Source organism: Miniopterus natalensis, chromosome 8, assembly GCF_054644295.1.
Source record: "Miniopterus natalensis isolate mMinNat1 chromosome 8, mMinNat1.hap1, whole genome shotgun sequence".
NCBI lineage: Eukaryota > Metazoa > Chordata > Mammalia > Chiroptera > Miniopteridae > Miniopterus > Miniopterus natalensis.
The window spans coordinates 68887042-68899229 of record NC_142088.1 but is presented as its reverse complement, the minus strand read 5'-3'; the positions used below and the strand labels follow the sequence as shown (position 1 = coordinate 68899229).

General features: G+C 43.7%; 1 protein-coding gene across 1 annotated transcript in view; it reads right to left on the bottom strand.

Annotated features, from left to right (window-relative positions):
• TMEM163 (transmembrane protein 163) overlaps positions 1–12188 on the bottom strand; it is a 206066-nt gene that overhangs the window by 70768 nt on the left and 123110 nt on the right. The window lies entirely within an intron of this gene.

Here is a 12188-nt window from a genome sequence, read left to right as displayed (position 1 = left end):
AGTCACAAGGGGTCACCTGACCCCATATATAGCAAGCATATTTCATTTTCTGTGAATTGGGGATTGAGACTGAGAGAGTCTAGCTGGTTAATGTATGTTGTTGGAATTGCAACTTGCAATCGCGGGAGCTAGGGCTGGCTGTGGTTCGCTATAGGGACTGAGGAGCAGAGCTAAGCATGAGGTAAGGTTTCCAAGCCCTTTCTGAGACTCAGCCACATTTCAGTCCTCAGGCTGTGTAATACAATCCATTCAATTCCTGATCCTGTGTTTTTGACAGGGACTGCTCCAGGTATCCCTGCTGATGCTCTTACTGGCACAGAGAAGGGCAGAGCCAGGTGTGCGCAGTGACCAACGGTAGCTCTCACAGGCAATACAGGTGTGTAGTGCAAAGGGCCATTGACCCTTCCCCAAGAACCCACTTCACAGGCCATGTGGGCAAGTGCAAAACAGGCAGCAGACCCCTCGAGGAGTCACCCTGAGCACCAAGATGCCCTGTGGGACACTGAGCCTGCCTTGCGGTAAGTGATCAGTAACTGTTAATTAAACTGTTAACTGACTTTTACAGAAACAAGTCAAAATGAGTATCTGGTTTTTCCTTTACAAACTTTTAGAATATCTTAGCTCTGTGCTTTTTTTGTGGGTTACTCGTTTATCAGCAGTGGAAACCTTCTGAATGCCTACTAACACCTTGCACAGGTGCTGGGTATTATACAACAGATCAGGAGGAGCTGCCCCGGTGGAGCCCCTGCTCTGTCTCCACCTGCACTGCTCGCCTGGGCACCACCAAGTGGAGGGCACAGCTGGAAAAGCACTCCACTCACCATCACAGAAGACTGCGTGCTTTCCACGCAGCAAACCATTATTCTAAACAGTTTTAATTGGCCCTGGCTGGCGTGGTTCAGTTGGCTGAGCATTGTCCCATGCACCAAGAGCTTGCCGGTTCCGTTCCCAGTCAGGGCACATGCCTGGGCTTAATTCCCCAGTAGGGGGCATGCAGGAAGGAGCTGATCAATGTTTCTCTCTCATCTATACTTCTCTCTCTCTCTCCCCCTCACCCTCCCTCTCCCTGTCTAAAAAAACAAAAATATATATATTTTTAAAAAGAATAGACATTCTAACTTTTTAAAAGTTTTAATTGAGCTATTCGGTAATACCAAACATTTATACAGTGGGCTACTGATTTCAGAGGTGAATGCCCACTTGATTATATTTAGGAAAAAAAGGACCCTTGTCTCAGAGACCCTGGACTCCAACAAAGAAGTTGGCCATTGAATGGTCGGATTTCTTTCCCTGACCCGGTCAGAGTCAATGTTTTCAAACATTCAGAAAATTACACTGGAAAGCTGTTTGTGTGAGTGAATTCAGCCTGCCCAATGAAATACTAATAGTGTCCTATCCCCCTTGTACCAAGGCAAATGTGAGCAGGAGGGCTCCAGGTTAACCTGGAGTCCCTCATAGAAGGGAAGGAGTAACATGAATTATTTATAAATTGGTTTCATCAAATTTCCCTGGTGAGAGGAAAAGGCAAAAAATGCCAAAAATCGCATGGAGAACCCAGGGTACACTGAAGGGCACGGCTCATGGCCTTGGCTCAGGCAGCTGCCTTTTGTGAGCAACTCCCCGGTTCCCACAATGAAATAACAGCAAAAAATCATGAACATGGGACCCAAATGGAAGACTCAGTGGCCTTTTAGGAATTTCTGAAGAGTGTGAAATAATAAGGTCATTTTCCCTGGCCTGTAACTTAACGCGACACATCCTAATTTGGGGGTAAGAATGGACTCAAAAGAAAGGGTTGGTTTAGCCAGCCCCTTTCCCACAGAAAGAGAACTGTGGGGTTTTATCAGCTTGGTTCCAACTTCCCTCATGCTAAGAACAGGTTCCACTTACATAACAGCAGGCCTGGGCCAGAATAACCCACCAAGGTAGAGATTACAAGGTAGGTGCCCCCGGAGCCCACACATACATGGCTAAGGGCAGCCAAAAGCCACCACAGGTCCAACAAAAGTCCAGCAGCACCTTTCGGGCAGGTGCAAATTTAACAGTGGGCAGCAGACAATTTATGCTGCAAGCTGGCAAGGTTGGTGGAAACAGGCAACCGGGCAGCCATGAGTGGAGCTCTCCTATGAAGACTGCCCTGGGTCAAGGCAGGGGCTAGGAGCTGAGGATAATGAAGTCACTGTGGCTGTCAGCACTCGGTGTGGAGCCTGTTTAGCAAACACCACGGCTGCTCTCTGGAATGGAGCGCCGACTGTCATCAGCCTTCAAAGTCATCTGGATGGTGCTGTCAAAATCCCTCGGGGAAATTTGCAAGAACGTTTCTGCTCCTCACAGTTTAGGGCTTGTTTCCGTTGCTCATAACTTAAACATGCACTTAGGGAGCCGGTGGCCACCAGCAGCCTCTGAGGGACGCAATTACAGGCCACGGGAGCCTCATTCCCCAGGGAGCCGAGGCTGCTTTCCTGCCTCTCGCTGCCCAGGGGTGAGAGCGGAGGTGGGCTGCCACCTGACCAAGCTGGCCTTGGACACCCAGAAGTGTATAAATACAAGTGTGTGCTTAGGATGTGACTGGGCTCCTCTCACTTTCTGGGCTGTCTTTTTTTTTAAACATTAAGACATGAAGTCCTTAAAATGTTCTTAAGTAAAATGAAGATCTGCAGTTTGGGGCCTGCCCAGTATCTGTTCCCCACTTGAGTAAGAGCACCCTGAGTGTCCTCTGGGGAACAGCACCTTCCCTACCCTCGGATCATGTGCTTTGGGTGGATGACATCATTGTCCCCACTCTAGAGTATCCCTGTCCTATGGCCACAGTGAGTGACTCAAAGATGGCACAACTCAATGTGAGCCGATGAGGACCTGTCCTGAGGTTTTGCTGCAAATATTGGTAACGGGGTATCTTTCTAAGAGGAGACTGCAGATAGAGCTGGTAGGATGAAAACAGAAGCTTCAGGTAGCAATTTTTCCTTAAAGGGGAAAGGGCTGCCTCAGAATAAAGCCAACACAGAGGAAAGCAGATGTTAAGATAAGAGATACAGCCTAGGCCAGGCAGCTCAGTTGGCTGGAGCATCGCCCAATGCACCAATGTTGTGGGTTCGATCTCCGGTCGGGGCACATGCAGGAAGCAGCCAGTAAGCGCAGGAATGGGTGAGACAACACATGTTCAAATACCTCAGCCAGTAATTTCTCTTAATTTGCTTAAGCCAGTTTGAGTTGAGTTTGTATCACTTGCAGCCAAATGTCTTAATACAATAAACCTTGACACAGTAATCCCATGTCCAAGAATCTCTTTTAATGTCTAAGTGGAAAAACGCTTTACACACTTTGCATAGTAGGTTTATATAATTGATAACAGCAAAACACTGGACACAATCTAAATGTGCAGCAGTAGAGTGATGATTAAAGTATGGTTCATTCAAAAAATAGGCTACATGTAACTATTTTTAAATGTTTACAAAAAGTAGTGTTTGTTAATGCATATTAGTTAGAATAATAATATTGAAAATAAATGGGTGATATGTTTGGTGTCATTAGTACTGGGAAATGATGGGTCTGGCTAATACAGGTGCAAACTGAATGGAGAGGTCAGGAGAAGGTGACATTTGAATGCAGACTTAAAGGAGGTGAGCCATGCAGTCACTTAGAGGAAGAACCTTCCAATAATGGAAGTCTGGGCAAAGGCCCTGAGGAGAAGCGCCTGGCATGTTTGAGGCCACTCAGTCAGAAGCAAAGGGGAGGAGAGGAAAGTTATATGAGATAATAGATTTCCCTGTTGTGTGAACAAAAAACTAGGTACAAAAGGGTAAGATGTGCGATAATATATGTGGTATAACTAGCTTCCCAGTACAACTATGTTTAAAAAAATGCATTGAAAACAACTGGGGAAAAAATCCCTCAACTGATAATAGTGGTTAATCCTTGGTGGGCAGAAACATTTGAGTGGATTTCTTTCAACTTTTTTGTATTTTCCATATCTCCTATAACCATCATATATGGCCATTCAAATCAGGAAAAAATCCATTTTATTTGGGAAAAAAATTACCCAACTCATAACAATATAGCCAAAGATCCAAAACAGAAGGGCAGGAACCAGGTTTGTGGTGCACATTTGGGGTGCACTGTGAGCTCCTGAATGGCTCTGGATAACAGGAAAGCATACAACCTCACATGTCTCTACGTCATCCAGGTCTCTGAAATACATCTCTCCACGCCAAGTCACCTACATGAGTGGGTTGTTAATTCCCCAGAGAATTCACTAGAGCATGGCGGAGGGGCAGGCAAGCCAGGATGTGGAACACAAGCAAAAAGTCACTCCCTAAGGGACAACCTGACTCCCAAGGTTTTGCTAGTCCCGCTTTCTACTTCCATCGATATGTCAAGGGAATAGTAACAGCTACATTCCCAGAAGCACTCACACAACAGAAGTCTTAAATCAATATTTACACAGGTCTGGTTAAAGACCAGACCTTCTTTAACTAAGCTGCATTCAGGCCAGAAAGCATGTCAGCTGGAAACTCAAATTCAAACAAAAAGACAGCTGGAAAATGGAGGGACCCAGGCAACCCATTGTTAGGGCAAAGCCAAATGCAAATCACGCAGCTGAACAATCAGCAGGCTTTGCAGAGGGTTTTGGAGGTTCAGACAAGTGCCTTGGAAATGCACAGAGAGGAGAGAGTGCCAGCAAGGCAACTGAGGGTCAATGCCAGCGCCCCTCAACAAGGAACGTTAAACAAAGAATGCCGTTTCAATTGCGGGCTGGTTTACAGCGACAATGAGGTCCCAGCTGTCATTCTCTCCAAAGTCAGGCGATAATTATCTTGAGCCTCAGCACTCTTTATCAACACCCCAGTCCCCATCACACCTCCAGGTTCCCAAATTATGTGACCAGTGGAGCTCTGCTAATAAATCAATCCCACTTTAATTAGACCACCTCTGTCACACAGAAGCCTGGCAACCGCACCCACAGCCGTGGCACTAACCCAACCTGAGAACCTCCCACCGCCCACCTTCCTCATCACACCACAGTCCGGGCAGAAGGGTGCAGCCAAGAGGGGCCAAATTACTAGGTGTATGTCCTACCTCACTTCAGCAGAACCTCCAATGGCTCCCTCACGCCCTCCCACCCCAATAGGATTATAACGTGCTACACAAAACATGGGACGGGATGTCAAATTCAGTCGCCACTGAAGGAAACAGGGACCAAGCAGCTTGGAAAGCGAATCAACAGAACTCCCCCTCGGTGGCAGCACAGTGACTTCACTTTGCAGTTCATCTGCACAGGCGGGAATCTGCAACAGGGCTATCTCAGGAGAAACTCTGGACGTCTCTGTTTACCCTACACAGTAGTATTCAAATATCAGAACTGGCTGCCAACATTTTAAAATCGGGAGCCCTCACATATTAAAAGAAGAAAAAAGAACACCTAGGTTTTTGGCTTCGCTGGGAAAACTGAGACCCCCCAAGGCTGGGCTGTGCCTTTCCCCCTAATGTGTCCCTTTCTGCCAGCGCTGTGTTCGGATGGGGCATGGGTGCTTGGGCACCTGCCTGTCCCGCGGCATCAGACCCATCTGGCCTCACACACCTGCCCTCTGGGTATCTGACCCGGTGGGCTTGAGTGTGAGACTTTAGATGTAACTCATGAGCAGCTTAAAGAAAAACAATTCCCAGCAAATGCCTGGCAAATATTCTCTATGCTGCATGAACAGTAGCCTCTGATATTTTCTACTCTAAGGCCTGGCTCTCAGCAAATTACAAAAAGCTGCACCGCTGGCCAGGTGCTCAAGCTCATACCATTCTCTGAGAGCTCTTTGTCTTCTCTAGCACCTGAGAACCATCCATTAGCTGCAGCCAGGCTATGGACACTGCCCACCTACCCCCAGAGCTCTCTAGTCTGTAGGCAGGCAAAGCCCTGCCAAGACCTCAGGGATGATCACGAGTCTCTCTCTCCTTCACATGACCAAGAGGTGGGTGGTCATGGACAAAAAGTGGCCACAGAGTCCCTCCCCCACCATAATCTGTGCAACCCTCAGCAAGAGTGGGCTTGAAGAGGTTGTAAGATATCACCCTTGAGCTACTGCTATGGCGGAGGGGAGTGTCATTCGATAGTGACCTGGGTCATTTGGCAGTAAAAGATGCACTTGCATTCAGGTTTATACCAGGAAGCAACCACCAAAATGTCTTGCCTGGACCCTGGTATCCTCCTGTACCCCTGCCTGGACCTCTGCCCAGCATTCTTGACATTCAGCCGGAGTGGTTCTACCTGGTGCACTTCAAAAAAGGCCAAAGATTTTACAACGGATAAGGTGCCAGGAGATGACCTCCGCCCCTACCTGCTGCACCTGCTCACTACACTCCAGCCCCAGGGGCCTCCTCACTGACCTCCCCACAGCCCCGCATGCTCGGTCCAGGTCTAACTCATTGCTCTTCCTGAAGCATCTCTTCCTCTCCTTCAGGTCTGTGGTCAACGCTCACCTCATAGGCCTGGCCTGCCCCAGCTCCCATAGCGTAGCTCCTCATCACCTTGCTCTACGCTGTCTCATCCTGAGCATGTATCATCTCTACCACACCATCAATTTACTTATCTATGAAAATTGTGTACCATCTGCCCCTCCACCCATTAGAATATAAGCTCTATAAGGTCTGGAAGTTTTTCTGCTTTGTTCCTTGATGTCCCACAAATGCCTAAATCAGCACCTGAACACATGAAAGCATACAGGTTGATTGACAGACTGACTGGCTGAAATAACACCTTAGCTCCAACCTGCAGTAAACAGTATTCAGGGAGAAAGCAGACAGGACCAAGGGTTCAACACACCAAGAGGCCCAAGTGTCACTGAGCAGTTGTTCCCTGAGCAAATGGAGTAGCAAGCAGCCAGCACTCTGTGGGGCATAGGGAAGAAAGCAGCTGCAATAAAGACAATTCTTTTAAGGAAAACTTGGAGCATTTGAATGACAACGACCAAGGACTATGGCAAGAGCAAGAACAGTCCTGAACCCAGAAAGCCATGAGCAAGCCCAGAATTGTACACAAGGGAAAAAATTAGAATGAGGACAAGCCCAGGAGAGTTTCCACCTTGGACCAGGGCACTCCCTCTCTCTCCCACACACAGGACACACTTGCTCTGCTTCAGTCAGCATACCACGAAACACCCCAGCCCCCTTCCAGAGCAGATATCCATGATATGGAATGTAAGCTGGACAACTGCTGCTTAATAAGGAGAGACCCAGTTCAAACAGGCTCTCCATGGCCACACAGACAGAAGGTCAAAAGCCAAGAGCAGCTTTTCATGCTGAAGTTTCTTCAATGGCACAACACTTTCACACTGCTGCTTCTACAAACTGGGATAGAGAGAAGGAAGGGCTGCCTGAAGCCATGTTTACCCAACTCTTATGAATGGTTACGAGTTATCGTCAATGGAATAAACAATCCACCTCACTTGGTGCCACATTAATTCCAAAGATCTCCCTCACCAGAGCTAACAGTAGCAGCCCAGTTCTTGCTGACCATCAATTGCATATTCTCTCTTGCATGTAATTTTACTCCTGCCTGTGCTGTGGTTTCTCATGATGCCAGCACCACTCTCAAGAAAGCAGTCTATTGCCTTTGGATGGCAGGCCTAGCCAAATCCCCGCCCAGGCAGCCTCAGACACTCAAACCCTGTCCTGCAACCCACCTGCCTAGACCAACAGGGGGAGCCTGAGCTCACCAATCATTCTCTCATGCAATAAACATTTATTGAGCATCTACTACATGCCACAAACTGTTGTGATGAGCTGGTGATATAGCAGTTACTTGCCCAATGATTTGATAAAATATGCCTCCTAAAGCCCCAACTATCCCTTAATCACAGAACACTGCTACTTTTGCCTCGTAAATCAAGTGTTCATTGAATAGAAAACAGAGACTGTGCAAAATTTTCTAAAACAGAACCTTCACAGTTTGTCTTCTCCAGCCTTCTGTTCTAATTGCAGTTCTGGTTGCTGGGAATTCAAAACCTCAATGCTCATTCTCAGTCCACTATCTCTAACTTGGCTCTGGCACCCAAAGCCTTCTGCCCCTGCTGCCCTCACTTTTTATCACACAGAAAAGATCCTTGTGTCTTCTCCAGCCAACCTATGAAAACTTGAAATCAGGGGCTACACTGTATTCAGGGCTCTATCCCCAGGGCCTGTGAAAGCACCAGCACACAGCTGGTACTCAATAAATGCTTGTTGAGCAATAAATGCTTGAGGAATCACTAAATCCTAATAATAATATCTGGTTTTTATTTACCATTATACAATGATTAACTCATGCCAGAATCAAAAGCTATCACTATGGGCAACTAAAGCTAGCAATGGCATGGATGTTGCACTTAAGGTCATCCTTATCAGGTCACTAAGATGGTCCACTGGCATTGCTTACACCATGCCACACATAGGACCTCTTTGGTTCAAGAGCTGCTAAGAAACTTATTTAAAAAACAGGACACACTGTGGGGAAGAGGAATACACAAAATAAGACTTCAAAGACTTGGCTTAAGGAAATGGTGCTGAACAAACATTTACTCATTTGAGCTGATCAAAGTCATTAGAAGACCATTAACATTATCACTCAGAAAATAAAAGTTAAACATAGCAGACTAAAGACCTTTTTCTCCTCTATCTCCCTACTGTTCTCCTCTATAAAACCCGCCAAAGCAACAAGGAGCATAGAAAACCAAAGAAAGAGTATGACCAAAGAAACTAGGAAAAGGCCAACTTCAAACCCCAAGCTGTACAGAGTATCTACCACATACACTAATACATTACACTGAGGGAAGGTGCTGAGAGCAGATAACATACCTCCATCAAATTTTATTCTGAGCTCAGAGTTTTTCACAATTTGGTGGTAGGATCATTAAGAGCCCAAATAATTACCCCTCTGTGCAATACCAAGTTGGAGGATGAGCTTCAGCATCCACTCCTGAGCCCTTTCCCCATATTCGACACAGTAGAGAGCAAGGGAGGTGAAACCAAAGGAGTAGTTGCTCAGGCAGCCACTGGTGTAAGAATCAGGCAGTTGGAAAACCAATAGCATTTTCAATGAGAGGAACAGAGGCCGCAGTGTGAGACATGCAGTCTTCTCTTGCTCACAGGCAGTGAGATGCTCCCCAAGATAGACTACCAGGATGAGATGTAAAGTACTGCGGGAAAAGCTACTCGAATTCAAGCTGCACGCAGCTTCCCTTCATGCCCCAGCACTCCACAAAGGCCCAGTTATTGGAACAGCTAGCTGGCTAACTAACTGGCAGGCAGAACGGGGGAACCAAAAAGAATTAGTAAGTGAATTCACTATACATTAGGCCACGAAACACTAAGTCAATACACAAATATCAGCTCTTTCTATCTTAGCCACAAAGAGTAAGACACAGTTTTAAAAAGACACTATTTTCAACAGCATAAAAAAAAAAATTAAATACCTAAGAATAAACTAATGGAAAATGTGTAAGATTTCTACCTAGAAAAATAATAAAGTACTATGGAGAGAAATTAAAGATGATTAAACATATGGAGGGACATACCATGTTAATGAATTAGAAGATTCAATATTAGCAATCAAAATTCAATCAATTTTTACCCAGCAAAACTATCACTTAGAATCAAAGAGCAGATAAAGAGCTTCCCAGGCAAGAGAAAGTTAAAGGAGTTCATCACCACCAAAACAGTATTACAAGAAATGTTAATGGGGCTTCTTTAAGAAGAAAGGAAAAAAAAGATAAAAATATGAATAATGAAATGACAATAACTACATATCTGGTCAACAGTTACTTTAAAAGCAAATGGATTAAATGCTCTAATCAAAAGACATACAGTGGCTGAATGGATAAGAAAACAAGACTCTTACACATGCTGTTTACAAGAGACTCACTTCAGATTGAAAGAAAACATACAGACTGAAAGTAAAGGGATTAAAAAAAGATATTTCATGAAGATAGAAACAAAAAAATAGCTAGGTAGCAATCGTTATATCGGGAAAAACAGACTTTAAAACAAAAACAAAGAAGGACCCAGCAATTCCACTTTTGGGTATTTATCTGAAACACTAAATCAAAAAGGCAGATGTATCCCTATGTTCATTGTAGCATTATTTATGGTAGCCAAAATATGGAAGCAACCTAAGTGTCCATCAACAGACAAATGGAAGCAACCTAAGAGTCCATCAAACAGATGAATGGATAATGAAGAAGCAGTGTATATGTACAATGTAATATGACTCAGCCATAAAAAAGAATGAAATCTTGCCATATGCAACAACGGATGGGCCTAGAGGATGTTGTGCTGAGTGAAATAAGTCAGACAAAGACACAAGGCCACATAATTTCACTTACGTGTGGAATCTAAAAAGCAAAATTCATGAACCAAAACAGAAAGAAACTCATAGATACAGAGAACATTTTGATGGTTGCCAGATGAGAGGGGAGTTGGGGATATGAGCGACAAAAGGGAAGGGATTAAAAAAGACAAATTGGTAGATACAAAATAGTTATAGGGATGTGAAGTACAGCATAGGAAATATAGTCAATAATATTGTAATAACTATGTATGGTGCCAGATGGGTACTAGATTTATTGAGGGGATCACTTCATAAGTTATATAAATGTCTAATCACTATATTGTACATTTGAAACTAATATAATATTGTATGTCAACTATAATTGAAAAATAAAGATTATTTTTTTTTAATTCAATCAATTTTTTGTGAGAATTGATAAAATGATTCGAATGTTTAAGTGGAAAGTGAAGAGTCAAGCATATCCAAGACAATTCTGAACAAAAAAAGCCCTGGAAGATAGCCACTGCCAGCTATCAAGGCTCATTTCAAAGCTATAGGAATTAAGATAATGTTGGCACAAGGTTAAACAAAAAAGACCACAGAAGAAAAGAAAACCCATACATACATGGTCACTCGATTTTAACTAAGGTACTCCTGAAGGGCACTGAGGGAAAGAAAGATCTTTTCAATAAATGATCCTGAGCCATTGACACTACCTCACACCATACACAACAACTGTAGATATCTATATGCTAAGTACAAGATAGCATAGGAGGTAACTAGAATATAATATGGGAGAATATTTTCTTAATCTTGGTGGAAAGAAAAGATTTCTTAAATAGGACATAAATGCATTCATCATAAAGAGAAATATCAGTAAATTAAACTATTTCACAAGACTCCATTAAAAGAGCAAAACAGCAAGCTACAGAGTGGGAGAAGATATTTACTTATAATTACTGGCAGACTATATCCAGAGTATACAAAGAAGTCTTACAAATCAATAAGAGAAAACCAGCTCAGAGGAACATGGTCAAGACTTAAGCTCCTCATGAAAGATGATACACAAATGACCAATAAACATATGAAAATATGCTCAACTTCATTAGCAACCAGGAAAAATAAAATTAAGACCACAAGGAAATACCATTGCACAAGAAAAAAGGCTGACCATTTTAAATATTAGCAAGGGTGCAGTCCAACTGGAACTCTTAAAAACTGCCTGTAAATAGGTACAGGCACTTCAGAAAACTGGTTGCCAGAATCTATAAAAACCAATCATACTCTATGAACCAGCTATTCCATTCCTAGATATATACCCAAAAGAAATGCATACATATAGAAACAAAAGATGCTTACAAAAATGTTCACAGAAGCAGTGATCACAATTATCAAAATTGGAAACGACACAAATGTTCAATAGTAGAATAGATTAATTGGGAGTATATTCACCAATGGAATACTATACAACAGTGACAATAAATGAATTATAGCCTCTTGCAACTACACGAATGAATCTCAACAAATAATGATAAGGAGAAAGGAAGGGAAACACAAAAGCATTCACTGGACAGATAATCTATTTATGGTTCTGTTTGTATAACATTCAAAAACAGTCAAAGCAACAGATGGTGGTAAAATCCAGGCAGTGGTTACCTGTAGGGCAGGGAGGAGTGACTGGCAGGGAGCAGGAGAAGGGCTTCTTGGGTAAAAAGGTGAGAGTAAGTGGTGGTTACATGAGTGTGTTCATTTTGTGAGAATTCCTCAAACTGCAAAATTTTGACCTGTGCACTCTTTTGTATGTCTACTATACCTTAATTTTTTAAAGGAAAACTTACAAATCAGTGTTTTTAAAAAGTCCAAGAGTCTAAAAGATAAGTGAAGAAAGGACATAAAC